Source organism: Hippocampus guttulatus, chromosome 1 (genome assembly GCF_054856545.1).
Source record: "Hippocampus guttulatus isolate MCC_2025c chromosome 1, RoL_Hgut_1.0, whole genome shotgun sequence".
Lineage (NCBI taxonomy): Eukaryota > Metazoa > Chordata > Actinopteri > Syngnathiformes > Syngnathidae > Hippocampus > Hippocampus guttulatus.
In genome coordinates, this window is record NC_141261.1 from 16260073 (window position 1) to 16275830 (window position 15758).

Here is a 15758-nt window from a genome sequence, read left to right on the forward strand (position 1 = left end):
AAACAAGCTCGTACAATTTATTTGGCCCAAATTGTCTGGGGAATTGTACAAATGAAGTCAATCATATACATTGAGTTCAAATATTCATTTCAATCGATAGATAGATAGATAATTAGATAGATAGATAGATAGAACAAGCAAGGAAGCATATATGGTCACTTTGTTTTCGACATTAAAATAAATAGAAACAAAATAAAATAAATGAGCATGTAATTTTTATTTTATTTTATTAACGTAATGCTGATACAGAAGAGAATCAGTCATGCAAAAGTGAATGTTTGAGGATAACGACAGAAGCGAAAGTTGAACTTTTCAAGAACTTTGAAAGCAGTACTGTTCTTTTTCAGCCGATGCCAATCAACTGAAAATCACGTGATCAGCCCTGATCTCCCATCATTTCGATCGGATCAGTTCCCAGTTTTTGACAGCTGACCAGCCCCAGGTGTTGTCCTCCTTTCACCCAAAGTCAGTTGAATTGGATAAGAGATCTCAAAAATGGAAGGATGGATTCAGCCTCACCCTCGACACAAACGATTCCATGGCAGATTTAGCAGGAGAAACATCGAAAGAGATGTTAAAATTGGAAAACATTGCTTGAAAAGTGTAAAAGGCTTTATGAATGAATTAAAATGTTGGTAATGTATTGTTTGGGTTACATTAAATTGTTTTGAAATCAGTGCAAATCTGAAGTTGACGAGCGTCCTTCGCAGTATCGCGTCTGACTTTGAAAGTCCAAATGTACACAAAAACATCACATGCTGCATAAATGTATGCTGAATTATTTATCTGTGCATTAAATTATGAGAGGATCGAAAGGAAATACTTTACCCTAAACCTTTTGGACGGGTGATGTCGATGTATTTGTTCTAATGATGAAAATCAATCACTCTAATTAAGGGTAAAGAGATGACCTTATTATAGCACACTGAGAGGCTTATCAATATCCCTGCTTCAAAGGAGAGTGCTTACATTGCAAGCAGTTGAAAAATACCGCAGATGTTAAAAGGAAAGGACCTCCAAATGACAGCGCTGAAGCTTTTAAGAAAAAGAAAAAAAGAAGAACATCTGAAATATTCCCCCACCCGCACCAGGTTTTGGTCATTTTTCCCACTGTACATCAAAATACACTGGCATGCCTCTCCACGCCTCATTCAGCATTTTCATTGAAGTCAGCCTAGACTAACTTAAAAAGTGGTTCTCATTCAGCAAAATGGCGCATTTCCGGCATTTGCCTGATGGGTCACAAACTGTCATGGTATATAAGATCAAAAAATAGGTCAAAATGCTCCATTTTTGCACGAACAAATTCACTTTATATAGATATATATATCTATATATCCATAGCCTGTCTTGGTGATTCGGGCTTGAGAAATGTAGTCGGATGGTGACTAAGAGAGGAAAGGTAGTCCGCACTGAAGGGGTCTCACTCCCTGAAGGAACAATAGCAGACATTGAGGACAGCTACAAGTACCTCGGTATACCACAAGCCAATGGCAACCCCGAACTGGCAACAAGGAAAGCGGCTACGGCCAAATACCTCCAGCGAGTGAGGCAAGTCCTAAGAAGCCAGCTCAATGGCAAGAATAAGACCCGGGCAATAAACAGCTATGCCCTGCCAGTGAGCAGATACCCTGCAGGAATAATAAGGTGGCCAAAGGAAGAGATTCAGACCACGGACGTTAAGACCCGAAATCTCCTAACCATGCACGGAGGGTTCCATCCCAAATCCAGCACCCTGAGACTGTACGCAAGCCGAAAGGAAGGAGGCCGGGGACTAGTGAGTGTGAGAGCCACTGTCCAGGATGAAACATCCAAGCTCCATGAATACATCAAGGAGAAGGCTCCAACGGATGACGTACTCAGAGAATGCCTCAGACAATGGGGAACAGAAGATGAGGCGCTGGAAGAGGGACCATCATGGGAGGACAAGCCCCTACACGGGATGTACCACCGGACCATAACTGAAGTGGCCGATCTCAAGAAGTCCTATCAGTGGCTAGAGAGGGCTGGCCTGAAGGACAGCACAGAGGCACTCATCCTGGCTGCTCAGGAGCAGGCCCTGAGCACCAGAGCCATTGAGGCCCAGATATACCAGACCAGACAAGACCCAAGGTGTAGGTTGTGCAAAGAGGCACCTGAGACGATCCAACACATAACTGCAGGGTGTAAGATGCTGGCATGGAAAGCCTACATGGAACGCCATAACCAGGTGGCTGGCATAGTCTACCGAAACATCTGTGCGGAGTATGGACTGGAAACCCCAAGGTCAAAATGGGAAACGCCTCCGAAGGTGGTGGAGAATGACAGAGCGAAGATCCTGTGGGACTTCCAGATCCAGACTGACAAGATGGTAATGGCGAACCAACCAGATATCGTGATCATAGATAAAGGGCAGAGGAAAGCCGTTGTAGTGGATGTAGCAGTCCCAAGTGATGGAAACATCAGAAAGAAGGAACACGAGAAACTCGAGAAATACCAAGGGCTCAGAGAGGAGCTGGAGAGAGCCTGGAAGGTAAAGGTGACAGTCGTGCCTGTGGTGGTCGGAACACTCGGGGCAGTGACCCCCAAACTAGATGAGTGGTTGCAACAGATCCCGGGAACAACATCAGACATCTCAGTCCATAAATGTGCAGTGCTGGGAACAGCAAGGATACTGCGCAGAACCCTCAAGCTTCCTGGCCTCTGGTAGAGGACCCGAGCTGAATGAGGGACGGACACCACCCGAGGGGGGGTGAGACGAGGAATTTTCTATCTATCTATCTATCTATCTATCTATCTATCTATCTATCTATCTACAGTATATATATACTGTATATATATATATATATATATATATATATATATATATATATATATATATATATATATATATATATATATATGGGGGTTTTTTGCTCAGAAAAATTAAACTGGGATTTCATTTTTAATGATATCACTCCGTTCAGGGAAAATATGTAAATAATACATTGGATCCGGAAGGCTCCATTTTATTCGCCAAAATCGATATGGTGTGACGTCAAACAAAGAGCTAGCGACGATTAGTTGAGTCGACGCCTAACGTGCATCGCTTATAATGTCGCAAAACTACAATCAATCGTCACCGAAATGTATGTGCTTTAATTTCTGATGCCCACTTCAACCTTTGAAAACCTTGGAACGATAAACCTCGCAATCAGCCTCACAATAAGAGAATGTGTACATGAGCAGTTACCTTTCCTTCTCTCTTGTGCAGCAGACTCTGCTTTAATTATATACTGCCTTTCAAGGCACACAAAGACGCCTTAAGTGTTGACAAAAAGTAAAAAGCACCCGCCGAAAGGATGCGTCGGCCTGCAGGACCGTGAACAGGATGCTTACCGTTCTCTGCTGCCGGGCTGCCGACGGTCGTCTACGGGAGCCTCAGTGACTGCAGCCGGACGCTCCACATTCACGGAGGAACTAACTTGCTGTCTAATTGGCTACTTATCACAATGACATGAAGACATTCCAGCAGAGAAGCCCGCTGCCAAGTTGATTCTGTCCAAGTTGACATCAGGCAGAGTGGGACGCCAGATTCAAAAGAATTCTGAGGAGAACTTTTGGCAGAAATGCATAGAGAAAAAAATGTCATTCAGTGTTGCTTTTCATCTCAAGCTCATTGAATGTGTCTCCTCTGATAGTCTCTTCACTCATTCACTGATCTGTTCATTTGCTGTAGCTCAGTAGAGAATTCACACCAGCCATCTCTGGAGGAACCCTGTCACGTCTACATATTTTTTAATAGCTCAAATGGTACTGACTGTCCCTCGACATGTCCCTTGAAAAAGACATACACTTCCTCTGACGTCTACAAACTATGTGTGCATGTTGTATGGTAGAAGCCAATTGAGGTGCCTTCAGCACCTTTTTAATTCATTCAGTGCCAGCCATTTTCAGACCCTTTTTTACCCTATCATGTGAAAAAAATACATAAAAACATACATGGGATTTAGTGCCTGGAATCTGGAAAAAACATCCGTGGCGTTGAATGAGTCTTAAGAGGCATTCGACTCCAAGCATTGTTTCACTGCACAAAATTGACTTCAAAATATGAAAGCATGAGATTTTTTTTCCTTGAATTTACATGTGAGACTTGACATACACCTGCAGTACTTCTCGTATGATCCTTGGTTTTGAAAGAAAATATTTTTAATTAGACCCCTAACCCTACTTTGTACCCTATGCCAGGAAAAAAAAATGCATTGGATGCCGTTAAGGAGTAAATAGAGGCGCTGCTGTGTCAAAGTGATTTTTCGACCGCTGAAAGTTAGCTACATGTCTGTTTTAAAAATGCAGTTCACTCCTCCTTTCTCGTGACTCAACAACATTGATGAAATAACCTTTAAAAGAGTTGATGGTTTAGTCACAAACTTTCACAAAATGTGCACTGCTTCTGTTTCACATAAATTGCATTAAAATGTAATCAAACCGTGACATTTTTCCCACCTAGCCAGGAGCTCAGCATCCCCCAACCTCTGATCACAGAATCATGCCTGGCGTGAATGTGCCAAATGTTTATCACGCAAAAAACAAAAACAAAAAAAACTACTTGACAACTTTTACATATGTGTTTATGCATTTTTACACGTTGTATGCATGTAAATGTCTATATTTATCCAGCAAGCCATATTCATATAATCCACATCCTCCTGCTTGCAGGATCGTGCCGACAATATCTTGAAAAAAACACATTGAGTCAGAGATGCCGGTGGTGAACTGAAGTCAATGTTTACACTTAAAAAAAAAATCAAACTGAGTGACAAGTATCGCAGGCTGCATCTCTGAAGTGAAGATGCATTACATCAGCTCGTATCGATCGAGGTCATAATTCTCAACCCAGCTACCTTTTTCTGACATATCCAATATAGTGATTACTGGACTGTACTCTGTTCTGAAACATTCTGAAAGACATGCAATCTGACGCAAAATGTCCAAGGTAGCCAAGGTCAATGCTAAAATCAATACGCCGCAATCCGCACAGTACATTTTCATCCAATTTTCAGCAAACTTTCAGGGGTTATTGTTGGGCGTCAGACGATGAGCTATCAATTTTCAAAGCCATCTGACACAAGATGGCCCACTGTAGCCACAGAATGTCAAAGGTTGATTTGTTAGGTATCGTATTCTCTCCTCTTATAGTCACTCCTTTGTGAAGAGCATGTGATCGAAAGAAAACATCTGTGACGGTCATACGAGGATATGGCCCTACATGACCAACTTCCCTTGCTGGTTCCTTCGCAGAGGCAACACGCATGCAGCACGGTCAGCTGTCAGATCGGCTGTGTATCACTAGCTAATCTTTTTCTTTGCCGAGGAGTTTTGCTCATCATTGACTTCCTTTGAGGAGCAACTTTCTCATTATAAGAAGCTATTTTTAACAGGTTAATCCCAGAGCCTTGAAGCAAGGGTTTTATTCAACAATAAAAATGTGAGAGTCATAACAAATGAACAGTTGGTTCTCTTTTGTCTTTTAACAGCAGTTTTTATTTCACATTGTGTATAGCAGAAAAACGTTTTCTGGTCCACAAGCATTTTCAGTCGGGCAATTTCAAGCACAAAAAAACATTTCAGTTTAAACTTTTTATGTTTGAATAGATTGTATGGTCTTTCGGGAGAGCTCAATTGGTAAAAATTTTAAAATAATAAATACTGTATGTAGAAATAAAGATAATATCGACTGTAACGTAACATAATGTTACTTCAAAAGTCAAAACCAAAACTCAGGACTTTTTTGTGACCCTTATCATCGGCCTCTCCTCCCAGCTTTGCTGTAACATAATTCTCAACCTCCGACAGGTCGCACGTCGGTGATGTGAGCGACGGGTGTACATCCGGCGCTGCAAAGCTTTTCAAACTCATGTTTGTGGTTCAAACAAAACTGCTGTGGCAGTGATTCACTTGATGGTTTATATTTCAACAACAAAGGACGGGACACAAAGATTGTCAACAAAGGAAAACGGCAGGAATGCCCGCCCCAGCCATGACTATTGGTGCACCATTCAAAGAAAGCCCTCCATCAAAAGTTAAGCCTCTACAAAGAATCACTACATGAGTTCATTATTTTTGTGGTTGCAGTTGACATCTTTTTACAATTGCACTGCATCATATATCTCTCCGAATATTTTGGTCCTCCTATTTAGCATAACCAAAATTGAACAATTACATCTCCTGCTTTCTCTTGTTGAATTTGTTTCCATTTCACCAATCATGCCTTAAATCAAATGTTACTTCTGGAAAGTAAGTTTTGAACGATTCACAGGGCGGTTGGATAACCAGTGACCGTTAATGTTTGGCCCAATTTACAGTTTAGAACACCTGTGAACTGGTCTGTTGGGTCAGTTTAAAAGTCCCAGCGTTGCTACGTTCTACATCAGGAAGGGTCAACTGGCTGTATCAGGAAGTGCAAATTCCTTTATAGTAGCGATGAAAAATTGTGGCCCCCTCCATCATTTACATTGCCCAACCCACGGAATGATTCGTGTCCAATGAAATTTCTTGCTCAGAACTAACTGTTGCATGAACAGGGAAATGTTAAAACATCATTTTCATGTTGATGGCGCGAAGTGCAGGGGAATAATTGTGTTATCAGATTTCTTGGTGGAGATGTCGGCTTCTATGCTTGTATAAATTCTGCATATGTAAACCACACCGTTTTATTAAGATTTGTTCCAAATCACAACAAAACAAAAGAATCCCCGTGGTACCTTGATCCTATTTTGCTAGCTCCACATTTTGAAATAATTCTCACTTCTAAAATAATAATTGACAATTTGTCAACAGACAATCTCCAACACTTCACAACTAGGTTAAAACAGGTCGGCAGGGCATCTTTAAAGATAAAGCGCTTCATGATAATTTGAACCACTACACCGTATTTGGATGGTATGAATCTTCACCATCAGTCCTTTCACTTCACCTAGAAGAGATGATGAGCCTTGAGACACTTTACTTTTTTTCTGTCAGTTTTATTCCTTTTTTTTTTTTTTGCTGCTGTGAGGGTTACGTTTTTTTTTTTTTTTTTTTGCTGCTGTGAGGGTTACGTTTTGGGCTGTTTTGCTGCCATTCTTTGTAGTCTTTTATACTAATGAGGCTGACCATCTAAATGCTGGGCTAAGTATTTGTTTTCATCATGAAGAGCGATGTGACATCTGCTGCTGGGATGTAGGCCTCTCACTGTCTGTTGCTATGTTACAAAATGTACAAGGGTTCCCCTAGCTTTGGTTTGAAACCGTTTTATCATATCGGGCATTTATTACATATCATCACTAAAGGTTAAATTGTTCAAAATAGTGCACACTTATTTCACAGTTTTGCCCACTAGTGGATGCCGGTTCTTCCCACATAGGCTGACTCATCAGCTTGTGGGCTGCCAGAGTTTCAGTTTGGAATTCTAATCCTTTTAGTCGATCACATTTGCTTTACTTCCCACGCAAAATTTCATCAAATACAACCAGAAAGCCTCCGATGTTAAGATGTGTTACATAATGTGGTTAAAAACAGAGCGGAATGCATTAGAAACACTTTTAGTTTCAGGCTGGTAATTGAAAAGAAAACGCTCAAAAATCTGCTGTCAGCAGAGCATTTCATTCATCGGAGTGGGGGGCAGATTAAGACTTCACTTCGGTTTTAGCGAACGCCACATGAAAGGTCACCACACAGGCAAGCATCCTGTGCCAAGCAAGGCGAAAGTTGTTCTGCTTTGTGTTTTGCCTATTAAGATTCAAAGACAATATGACTGTGACATCTTCGTCAAATGCTTGATAGTAATAGAATGTAATTGATAAGCATAGTGGTTAGCAGAGGGATAGGTAATTGCGGTCCCCGAGGGCCGCTATCCTGCATGATTTAGATGTCTCCGTGCTCACACACCTAATTCAAGACATCCAGGAATACCGACCCTCAAGGACTGCAGTTTCCCTGTACCAAGTTAGCACATCTGCCTCACAGATCCTCAGGTTCAGAGTTCGACGCTGGGTTCTGGGCTATATGTAGCATTTGCATATTCTCCCTATGCTTGCCTGGGTTTTCTCAGCAGGCAGGCCTGTTGTACTCTAGTCCGGACCCTGACTCGACTCCTTGGCATTTTACTCTGACTTGTCTCAGACTCCGCCATTGTACTGGCAAAATACTTTTATCGGCTCAACCGAGTCCAACTATGTTTTTCTTCCAAAAAATGAATCAAATAAACGTGAAATAAAGTTTTTCAGATTGTCAAAATAGCCATCTGATTGGTTTACCTGAGCGTGAACGCCAACGCACGCAGTCTTTTTCTTTCAGTCATGTCAGCCAACAGCAGGGTTATAAATTTGGTTTTACCAACCATTGAGAGATGGCGCAAGCCGCGTCGTCAAAAGAAAAAAAAGGAACAAACTGCAGATTCTGAAAGAAGACAATTTCTGAGACATAGGGCACCACGTCAGACTTTTACACTTGCAGATGCACAACAAAAAGAAGTCATTGTTTTTGTTGGTGATCTGCACGCAGCCCATGCAAGTTATGCCCTGCCTATCGCCCAGTCAGCTTGGATCAGTTTAATGCTTTGTTGTCAGTAAATTACTGTAATTCATTTTTTGTCAGATCCTGTGCAAAAAGGCATTTATGGGCAAAGAAAGTGAAACTTTCAGTCAACTCTTATGTAAGATTTAAGAAAGTAGGACGGAAATGTAAAAAAAAAAAAAAAAAACGTTTCTTTTTTTGTCAAAGAAATGATATGACTCAAAGTACCAAAATACCCTTTGAGCAAAGGCAAAATTAAATGCTGGGGTCAAATTAATTGCCGTTGCGCCGTTATCATTCTCCCACTGAAAGCCTTTCATAAAATTTATCAAATGACTGCAATAATCTTGTGTAGGCTTTAGCAGTCAGAAACAACTTTTTTTTCCCCCCATTGTCGCCGAAATAACCCACATCAGTTTTCCACCCACACTTGCCGTCCTTGCCCTTCACTTAGTGCTGCGACATGTCACTCAACCAAGCTGTGGCAGTGGACAGAGAAACAGAGCGCATTTGCACCTCCTGGTCAAATCGCTGTTCATTTGTAAGCGCACTGACCCGCCTACTCACCTTGTCGCAAAAGTTGACCTCAAGTCAGTAACGGCATCATTAGCCCCTGTAGCCAATCACAATCTTGCAGCTAAATCACGCTCACACTACGCCACCTTTGACCCAAGCAATGAAGCCATAGAATATTTGATGTTTCTGAATTATGAATGGAACCGAACGCCCATATTTGTCAAAGTACCCCTCACTGTCATTATAGAAGCCTGACTGAGCTGAGACTTGAGAATCAAGTGACAGCTAGTATCTACCTCTTCAAATACTTACATCAGTAGTCAATTGCAATACAGTTTATACTAATAACGACTTTATTGACAGAACCATTTCAAAAATCCTCACAGTGCAAATAAAACAGACCAAAATGTTTCCATCTACAGTATTTTCTTTGTTACATGTCCTCATTAGGGTGACCTGAAGCCTATCCTGGCTGAGAAAGGCTGCATACACCCGAGACAGGTTGCCAATCAATCACAAGGCACATGTCGGCAATCGGCCATTCAAACGTACCTTCACTCCAACAGGAAAATCATCCTCACCGTCAAATCATGTTTTTGTGATTAAGCACACACAAGTTCAAAACAACTAACACCCCAAAATACGTGGTCAGTATGTTTAAAGTGAAAAAAAATGAGTAATAAATAGCTTGTGGACAAGGTAAGCTATATATACGCTGTGTTACCATGATCTCCTTTTTTTGGTGGGACTTGGTGTTTAGAAAAGTAATGACATATGTACAGTATGTGGCATGTATAAAATCTGTACCAAGGGCAACAGATGCCAGCTTGTGTGTGAAAAGAATGCTTATATGGTTTTTTTTTCGTTTTTTTTTAAATGTCCATCCATCCATCCATTTTCAGACCCGCTTATCCTCACAGGGTCTGCGGGGCGTGCTGGAGCCTAATGCTGGGATAGGAAAACCAGTTCAGGGTGTCCCCTGCCTACTGCCCGAAGACAGCGGGGACGCCTCCAGCACGCCCCGCAAACCTTGTGAGGAAAAGCGGATCAGAAAATGGATGGATGGATGGACAGATTGTAATAGCTGAACCCCACCAGTCACGAACCACACCGTACATTACTGATGCTTGGCCTGAGTATCTGGTCAAATGATGAAGAAGCTTTTCATGCCTCTCATATTCATGCCTCTGTCAGAGATTTTCTCGGACAAAGTTAAAGAAATGACTCGGCACACAGGTAAATTGTCTTCAATATCGGCGGAAGCGGATCTCTGAGAGCGAACGACGGTTAGTTGCTCCGATGATACACACTCAAAGTCCTGCCACCGCGAGTTCGACATTTTATTGTAACATATGCAAAATACAAGAAAAACACTGCCCCCGATATTTGCATGCCGCACCCCCGGTCCGGCTCCTCGGTAGTGATTGGTTACCTGTTTTTCAAACTTCAACCACCAGTACATTGGCGCCTTTTCTGGTTGGTCTACATCGAATTAGCATGTTGTAGACTTTGCGGATGGTCAATGTCCTCTGGGCGCGACGGGTGTTCTCAACTCGTCTTTTGTTGCTCAACCGCTGTTCCCGAATTATTCATTCCCCTTTTGTGACCGAGTTTCGCCCTCTCCCCCGTGATCGCCCACCTGTATTGACGTGCTAATTGTGGACTTCAACAGCCCTCCGGCTTTGTGCACAGGAATTTGGGGGTGCTGGATATGCACCCAAACGTTTAGATGTGCCCAGATTAAATGAAACTTTAAACATGATACAATTTTGCTCATAGATTCCTCTGACAGCCTCTCATATACTCAGCTTCAGGTAGCTCTTCTGCACTAATACCCATGTTGGGAAGGAAAAAAAAATTAACACAGGCACTGCCGTTCATGGGTCTGCTGCCATCACGTTTGTCTTCCTTTTCCGATTTCCGAACATTCCATGGTCTGCAGGTGGCAGTTACATGGCGTTTTTTTAAGTTACTGCAAAGATCTGCACCAAACTAATCATCGTCCACTTATTGCTTTCTCGCTTACGTTTTCCACCTCATCAAGCTCTCTTTCTGCTCGATGAATTCCTTTGGGAAGCAATTTTTTTTTCTGAAAACCTGCTTGAAAGCTCTCATTCACCGTGTTTTGTCCATCACCATCATACAATCTTAAACTTTTGAGTCTGAATAAAAACCGTTAGACAGCCTTAAATGACCTCTCTAATGGTCATGTTTTTGAGCGATTGAAAATTCTGAACACGAAGTTAAGAAAATCTGAACACGAAGTTCAGAAATACGCGCCAGTCTAATTCTGTCTGGTCTTGCAGAAAATCACTTTCCTCTCAGCATCTTTCATTCCCAAACTAGGTGTCCTGCTGAACTAAAATGCTGCTTGGACGGAAAATACAATTTTAAGTTTAAGGTGAGAATGCACTCATAAAAGGTTTGGGCTTTTGGGCGAAATGTCAGGATCAATAAAAAATGCACGATAACCTTGACAAGTAATCCTAATTTGAGTTTCTCTAACCTTGTACATGTGCATGTCCAAATGTTTAACATTACAGTATATTTTGCAACAACTTGCAGTTCTCTAACAAAGGAGCTGAATGGCCAAATTTACAACAAGTCTTTGGAAGTGTAATAAACTGCACCTCTATGCCATGACTTGGTGAATATGGTTTACTGTTACATACCATTGCATAAAGGTCTTTTGTGTACTAACTTCCAAAATAAGTTTTACTGATGTTGCCAATCGCAAAGACAAGAAGCTGGCCTATGTTATTGCATCCTCGACATGGCGTCAAACAAAACATAGGTACTGAAAAAGGCAATTATTTCTCTGCTACCGCATCAAATTTGCAAGCTTTGAGTTGCTGGGTTTAAATGAATGTTTAACTCGGAACTAAAATGCACATGCTTCACTTCTCAGATAATGTATGCCAGGGCGGAGCAGGGAGGGCACAGCGCCAATGAACTGGATCGTGAGTAAGAGCATCCCATATCCGAGACACAAACAAAAAGTTGTTTTCAAAAGTCACAGCAACACCAGCCCTTACTGGTGGTCAATCCCATGAATAAAGATGACACTGACTTCAGTTCTATTTGCTTTATTAAGCAGCAGCATCCAAGCAGTCAAATCAAATGTTTATGGATGAGAATTATGTTGAACAGTTGAGTCATGGGCATTTTATTTATTTATTTATGCCAATTTTAAGAATGCAAGAGATATTATTTCACCAGCGTGCACATAGAGGTACAGTTTGGGGGAAAAAAGAAAAATGGTTAACACAACATGTCCCAGCTGGTCTGAAATAGAGAACAAGCTATTCTGCAATATATATTAGGTATTGGGGTTTAAAACATTCAACTCAGCACTTAGGCTGGACTAATATAAGTGGTCACACCAATAAACATTAAATTTTAGTCTAGTTTATTCATGACGGCATGGTGGAGTAAGCCTAGAATCAACAATATCATTAGCATGACAAGAGCATTTGTTTTGACCGTGTTGTTAATTTCTCGAATCATCTGCCTTCGTCTGGTCTCACGCTGTGTGAGTCCCGGGCTGTTTTGCAACATGTCATGTTTGCCGTAATAGTATTTGTGGCTTGAAGGACTGTGGATTATTGGCCATAGAGTTTTTGCAATTTGAAACTTTTCCCACCGGTGCCCATGTGGCCAAAGTGCATTCAAGCATCCTAATGCTGGGGAATGAGCTGCTGTCATCAACAAAATCCCCCCCAAGTAAATACCAGCCCACTGTGCACTATGATGCATTGTCCTGCCCGGCGAAGCTTGATAAATGATAAAATCCATCAATGTGATACAGTCGGCTATCAACTCTCACATTTTTCTTCCAGCAGTGCGACATTTTGGCCTTTACGTTATTAAAAGATTTGCCACCTTCCCATCTCGCCCTGACACTCTCTCCACCCCGGTGCTGGTCTATCTACATATACTGTATTGGATACAACCATGCATTATTCATGACATTCCAAAGTGTGTGTTGGCCACTCTCCTGCAGCTCATCTTCAGGCAAGAGATGTTCCTTGGATCCTCTTTTGCGGAAAAGAGGGCAAAGAGAGAGCAGAGGGAAGCGCAAAATGAGAGCACGGCATCCGGCACTATTTCAGCCTGGGACGCTTGTTCAGACTTCAGGGAGGTAATTAATTAACAACAACAAATATGTCCGGGCTGAGACTTCCAGGGCTCGCCTATGGTGCCTCACATCTCTGTCCAGGAAACGGATGACTGGCCTTGATGTATGTTAAGTGGAGAGAACAAGGCTTGCAAATAAGAGTGTACTATCTGTCAGGCAAAACCACAAAATCCAGTTTCTGAGCGCCGACATGAACGCAATCATCCTTCGCATAAAATGTTCCCAGGGCGAGAGTTTTCATTTTTCACAGTCTGTCACAAATGGGAAGTGGAGACATTAATACATGTCGTCATTTTAGTAAATGCATGACTGTACGCATCATTTGGGTCTGAAGTGATACTTCATCATTAGCATGCAAGGAGTAACTCATTTATACGGCGTTATTGCAGTGTCGTAATGGAGAAGCTTTGCATTGATTAAACCGATCTTGAAATATAGATGACTCAAAAGACATCTGTTGTCTCCGGTGGTGCGGAAAAGCAACTTATTTATTTAACATGGCATTGTGGTTTGGAGGTACAGTATGTGACAAAAATTCGCTCACCTTACTGTTCATTCGGAGAAAGTATGTGTTGCCACAAAATAGCAATTTTCCCAATGAATGAATCAATCATTTGGGGGAACTCAACATTTCAAGACATCAAACTCTGACATTATTTTAAGCTTTAAGTTTGACAAATGTGAAAATTGGCGTTCCCGCAAGAAAAAAGATTTTCAGAACTAATTGTACCTCAGCAAATTGTTTGGTTGAAAAATAAAAATGCTTGCTTTGTTGTGCTAATTAACATTGTTGCCATAAATATCCATAACTTATATTTCAAAGTTGTTGCAACTTAAAATTCAATTTTAGGCCCTCAAAATATAAGTTATGTTTCTTACTGTGTAGATAATTATAAATGCAATCGGCACAGACTTGAAATTCAAGTAGATCTAACACTGCTCATGTGGCCACCGTCATGTGAGAAGCTCACAATTATTAATTGTGCATCCTGAACTCAACAAGATTTGTCTTTCACAAATGCATCTGACGAAAAGGCCCACCGTAACTAATTGAAGCAAGGAAAAAAAACTGCTAGAGAAATGTTTTTAAAAAACTGCAAAATGAGATGCTAAATGTTTTGTCTCATCGCCTCCGCCGGAGCCCTTCAGGTGAACTATCCTGCTGGTTTGACACGCGCTGTGAATACCGGTACATATTTTCCATCAAAAGCCTTTGCGGCCTTTCGTGCAGACACATTCTGTTACGACAGACAGTGAAAGCAATGTGTCTGTTTTCTTAGTGCGTAATTTGAACAAAACTGACTAATTGAATTGAATACAACTTTGTCAAATGTGCGGTACGCACTGTATGTGTAACATACAGCACAGATGAAATTTCTTCCCTGTCAACATAAAACAAAAATATGTGCCTCCCCCTGAGTATTAGACACAATCACGTCACTTGTAGATGAGAATATTTGTCCTAGTTTTGTGTTTAGCTACCCTATTCCATGCTGTACTAGCCCTTGGATGAAAACAGGACTCCAAGTGCAGCGGAGTCACATCACCGATCAAGAGGCACCACACCATGACACATGTATTGTATGCAAAACAGAGCTGGTCTCGCAATAGAGGCTGTTTTATTAGCTCCGCCAAACTCAATTTCCATGCCTGGCAGCGAAAGGTGTAAATCTGGCCTTATCTGGCCCCTGCATGCACACTTCATATCCACACCCACTGCCAGCAACAGATCTATAATTCATCGCCAGGCACATCCATGTTATTGGCTCCCCATTTATGAGAAAACGCAACACAGGAAAGAATTTAATGCAGTGTCGTCTGAACACATGAGAAGGCAAAGAGGGTATGTCTCAACTCCTGGAGGACCACAAACTTGATATTAGATTTGACCAGGCAAGTATACACTGGATTAAACTTGAAGTGCATTCATATTCTGCCGGGTACCTTTTTTTGTCATTATGCCAGCAGGAGGGTTTTAACATTGGTTTGACCCCCACAGGTGAAGAAGTGCCGTGTTTGACAGACTGTGAATTATTCCTCCAATTTGGATAATTGGATGACTTAGGTCAGGGCATACAAAACTAGTGAGTTTAGTTGAACAAATATTGAGAATGAATAATTTTGCTTTCCGGTGATTATTATTCCTCGATACATATATGCATCAGCTCTGAATATGAATTACATTACTTCACCACATCAAAACCACCATTAATAATAAAAAAATTGAAAACAGATTACACTATTTGTCATCAACACTTTGATGTAGGTTTTATAATCAGTATCCTATAAATCAGGAGTGGGCAATTAATTTTGCAAGGGAGCCACAAGAGAGTTTGGAATGTTTGGCGAGGCCCGAGGCAATACACCTAACTCAACATTTTATGAATTTAGAAAAAGTTTCATTTAAATTGATGTGTGTGAAAATATTGTGTTATAATACTGACATCCAAATATTGTCATGTAGCGAGGTGGTGGTGGACCCCAAAAAGCAGGCAGGAGCAGGGTGTATTTGACGAATTATATTTAATAAAACAGAGAAAACTGAATCCAAAACAAACAAAGTGCTAACAACCAAAACTAATCCAAAGTA